Genomic DNA, 5,202 nt, shown 5'->3' with positions numbered 1-5,202 from the left:
TTAGAGCAAAGACTAACCTTTGCATCTGAATAGAGTGATACCACAAAGAGCATGGGCATGGCCAGGGCATGGGCATGGAAGTCCTATTGAGATGGGCAGGCTGGAAGTGAGTGTATCAGTTGGTGTTTTGCCTCTTCCTCCCCACCCCGCCGGTAACACTGATTGGATTAAGTCCCTTCCAGCAGCAAGACTTCCTTTGTTATGGAGTTCATTGTTTTGATTAGGACTAAGCAGTTGTCCATCGCCCAGTTCCTGAGTTGATGGTTTTCCTGGAATTTCTTGATTAAATTGACCATGGGACTACCTTTCAAGTGGCATGACTTTACTTGGAGTCCCTGGGTCTTGAGCTTCCTAAGCTTATTAGTTGTCTGGGTGGTGGGAAATCCTAGCTTGAAACAGAGCCTTTTTCCTGCAGTGAGGAGGGTGGGTGGGTAGGTGTTTCTCCTACCACTGTTGCAAAGAAGGGGGTAGAGATGGCAGTGTCAAGGAGGGCAGGTGTGCACTCCTCATTGCTTGACCACCCTCCTGTCCACCACCTGTGACAGAGGTTGTGGCCAGGAGGACACCTGGGCAGGCGATGAAGGCAATTGGGGTGCCCAGGTGGGCTTTGCCTGGGACATCCCTGAGTCTTGGGTTGGCCCTGCACACAAATACATCCCCCACCCCGCCATTGCAGCATTGTGTCTTGGTTAATCATGCAACACATCAACTTTCTATAGGATCCCCACCACCACCATTGCAAGTATATAGGCTGAAACTAACTTAATTTAATAATGGGTGTGGGGTCAAACCCAATTTCCTCTCCCTTATGTTAAAGCTGGCTAAGAAAAGGTTTATGAACACCTAGGATGGTCCGTATGTTAGCTCAATTTTTATCCAAAATATGGCTAGATCATAAACTAAACCTGATAAGAAAGGCAAATTCAATGAATAAGGAACTCTAGAATTCCTCTAGAATTTTCTGATATGCAGAACATTCTTCTATAATTTTTTTATATGCAGCTGGGTTTCTTATTCATCTGTTCAGCTAACATTATTCCAGAAACCTTTTGGGTCATCCAGATGCCCAGAATAATCCAGAATAGGTCATCCAGAATAAAAAAATTGAACTTTTTGGACACAATCGCAAACATCTTGTTTGGTGAAAACCAAACACTGCCTTCCAAAGTAAGAACCTCATCCCAGCTCTCAAGTTGGCAGTGGAGGCATCCTGGTTTGGGGCTGCTTTGCTGTATCAGGATCTGGACAGCTTGCCCTCATTGATGGAATTATGAATTCAGCTGCATATCAGGAAACTCTAGAGGACAATGCTAGTGACATCTGTCCGTCAGCAAGACAACAACCCTAAACATTTCAGAAGGTCTTCCACAGAATGGAAGCAGCAGGAGGAGATGATTTGTTTTGGAATGGCTACGTCAAAGTCTCAACCTAAACCCTATTGAAATGTTGTGGCAAGACCTGAAGTGAATTGTTCATACAATGAAGCCCTCAAATGTCACAGAACTGAAAGAGTTTTGTATGGAAGAATGGGCCAGGTTTCCACCAAGCTGATGTGAGAAACTGATCACCAGTTGCAGGAAACATTATTGCTGATCAAGGAGGTGCCACCTGTTACTGAATGAAGGAATCACATGGTTTTTCACACAAGAATGTTCATTGTGAACTCTTTGTGTTGACTGAATATTCAAAATATATTTTATTTGCCTGAGTTACTTATTCATTGGGGTTGCTTTCTCTCTTATCAGGGTTTAGCTTAGGATCTAAACACGTGTTGAATAAGAATTATGTTAACATACAGACCACCCTAGGAGGTTCCCAAACTTTTTATCAGCACTATATCTAGGTATGTCTGACAAGCAAAAGTGACTATGAAAGACTATAAAAGACTATGAAAGACTATAAAAGAGCACTGGGGAAAATTTATGTTGATGCAATACTAATGCTCAGTTCTAGCTCTCAGCAGCAAGGAAGTGGATTGCCAAAAGCCACACAGTATTATTTTCTTCTTTAACATTAGATTATTCTGTTTGTCCATTTGCAAGGCCAGGAACATGAAATGGTAATTGTGTCTTCCAAGGGTCATGACTATTTATGCTGTTATCAAGATATGAATGATGGAACCCTCTGGGTTTAGCAGTCAGTTGTCTGGAATGCATTGCCACAGTGAACAGGGTTATAGTAGAGCCCTAGAGATGGGTTATGTGCTCTGATGAACACCTCTCAAATTAGACAATACAAATGCAACTGAAAACAACAGCAGCAGCAGCATGATTTGGGAAATAAGAGTCCACTCCTAGTAAGATCCTAAAGCAAGGCATCTTAACAAACAGCCCTTGCACTCACTTTTACTTCTAGGGCAAAAACAACCTGGTTTCTTTCCCCGGGCAGAATGACTTTCGCTAAGTGTGCCATTTACTATGTATCCCTGTATGCAATACTCGCCAAATTAGCAAATAAATAAATAAATTCATGGATACTTGAAACAATTAGACAGTCCACGAATACTGAGGCTGGTCATACTTTATTGGACCACCAGTCAGAGGTGCACCTAGGTAATTTTGGAGCCTGGACCTAAAGGTGTTTGAAGCACACACACACACACCCCACACACAAATTAAGCATCATCATGCACCGCCAGATGACCACACCACCTATGACAGACTAAAGAGGATTTGGGGGGGCCCAGGAGCTGTGGAGGCCCTGGATTTTGGCCCTGAAGTCCAGGGGTAAGAGCACCTCTGCCGCCAATGGGAAAAGTATGATGTTTTGTATCTCACTGAAAAAGTCTGATTTAAGCCTTCAGACCCGTTTAAAACAATTATTAGTTCTGCCAAAGCATGAATTGTGACTTGCATTTTAAAACATTCAGCCTGTCAAGTTAACAAGTTGTTGGGTTGCCAAGTCTCATACAAGGTTGGGTATCACTTTGAGCCAACTGAATGAAAGTCCTCCACACTGTTGCTCAAACCCCTTCTAACTTGGCAAAGAGGCATCTTTTAACATGGTGATTCTCTTTTATTTAGCAAGGGGAGAGTTTGGAAAGGTCAGCCCGCGCTGCTGCAGCACGGGCCGATCTCTCTCCTAAATGGGGCTGAGTCACCCCATTCAGGAGGGAGATTGATTGGCCCTGCTGCATTGGCAGTGGGACCAGGAGCGGCTCTCCCTGCCTTTAAAGCAGGGAGTTTCTCCGGCCATGCTGCCAATGCAGTGTGGGCCGAAATAATGCCCCCGTGTCTGACATCAGATGCGGGGGGCGTGTCTGGGGCCATGCTCAGAGCACCTGATTGGGCACGGCCCAGGTTCTTTGAACCTGTTCGCCCAATGGTGGCTCCGCCCCTGACTGTGTGCTTGAGATAAGCACCATGAAGGGCTGTAGCTCAGTGGTAGAGCACATGCGTTGCATGTTAAAAAGTTCAGATTCAATCCCTGACCAGATCAGGTTAGAAAAGGCTCCTCTTTGAAGCCCTGGAAAGCTGCTGGCAGCCAGTATAGACAATACGGAGCTAGATGGACCAATGGTCTGGTTCCGTTTCATATGATCAATGCAAGAATCATATGCCTCCGCCCCACTACCTAATTTTTTTCAACAACAGTTGGAAAATGTTTCCTAGGGTGGAAGAAAGAACAAATGTGAACAGAGAGCAACCTTTTCCCACATCTTCTGAAGACACCCCCATGCTGCTATTGCTATTCCTATTATTTTTCTCAATACCAGTTGCAAAGGAGCAACAGTAAGAGAGAGGGCATGCCCTCATCCACCTCTTGCCTGTGGGCTCCCAGAGGTATCTGGTGGGCCACTGTGTGAAACAGGATGCTCAGCTAGATGGGCCTTGGGCCTGATCTAGCAAGCCTGTTCTTATATACTGCTTTCAACCTTAAAGATGTTCTCAAAGCAGTTTACATAGAAACATTTTTTATTTTTTTTAAACTGCTACAGAAAAATCCTCTGCAGCAGCCACTTGGGGCTTCCCTTTCCCTCTTTCTTTATAGTATATTTAAGTTCTTGCAGAGTGATGAATGCTAAAAATAGAGCTTCCTGCAGTATCCTATCCTACAATTGACTAATGGAGTGAAGCCTAATACCCTACTGTGAACTTAAGGCAGTATTGAGCAGTACTGTAGTGGCAAAGGAGATGTGAAATATTGTTGGCTGCTGACTCAGGAGGGGATATTCCAGACATCTGGATGCAACATGCACAACGCTGGTTTTTCCTTTTTTTTTTTTAAATGTCGCAACTTGTGTATGAAACAATCTTGTGTTTCCTGGAAGTTTATCTGAGATTCCCACTTTTGGGAAAGACAGAAAGGGTCATGTAGTATGTCTTGCCTTCCTCTATGAACCTGTGAACTTGAACAGTAGCAGATTTCCTGTGGGAACCATTTCGTGTATCCTTTTCCTGATGAACAACTCTTCCCCAATGCCTTGCCTTCCTCATTTTTTTTCCTGCTGTATGCATCTCTCCTAGAACATTAAGACACTTTTTCCTGTTGCATTTCTTCAATTCAATGCAGCTTTTACTGGAAACAGCATCTGGGGAAAAGAAGGGACTAAGTAGAAATGGTTAGCGAAGAGGAACCTCTGCCTCATGATAGATGATAACATTCATCTTTATTTCCCCAGAGTATGTCGTCATCACATTAAAATATGGACTTTCATATTATTGTCTCTCTTATTAAACTTTTGGAAATGTTTGTTTCCTTTATGAAAAAATGTGTACATAATAATAATTATTTTTAGCACAATCTCAATTTAGATTTGGTAGGAGCACCAGGAGCCAGCTAAAATAGCTCCATGAACCACCATCCATCCATTGATCCATCCTTTTACTGTGTCCTCTGAAGCAATTATGTCTGGGTGCGGTCAGTCCTCCAAAAAATGATGTGAGAAATAATTTCAAAATTTACACCTCTTTTTTCACTTTATTTTATTTTATATTTTTACATTTCTATCCGACTCTTCCTCCAAGGAGCCTAGAATGGTATACATGGTTATATTTATCCTCACAACAACCCTGTGAGGTAGGTTAGACTGAGAGATAAGTGACCAGACCAGAGCCACCCAGTGAGTTTCATGGCTAAATGGGGATTTGAAGCTAGGTCTCCCCAGTCCTAGTCCAACACTACACCATGCTAATGTGTTTTGTCTTGGGTGCATAAGCTCCATAACTGCAAAACCTTATTACTTAGGGCTCCCAGAGCAGT

The sequence above is a fragment of the Hemicordylus capensis genome, chromosome 2 (genome assembly GCF_027244095.1).
Source record: "Hemicordylus capensis ecotype Gifberg chromosome 2, rHemCap1.1.pri, whole genome shotgun sequence".
NCBI lineage: Eukaryota > Metazoa > Chordata > Lepidosauria > Squamata > Cordylidae > Hemicordylus > Hemicordylus capensis.
This window is presented reverse-complemented; position numbering follows the sequence as displayed.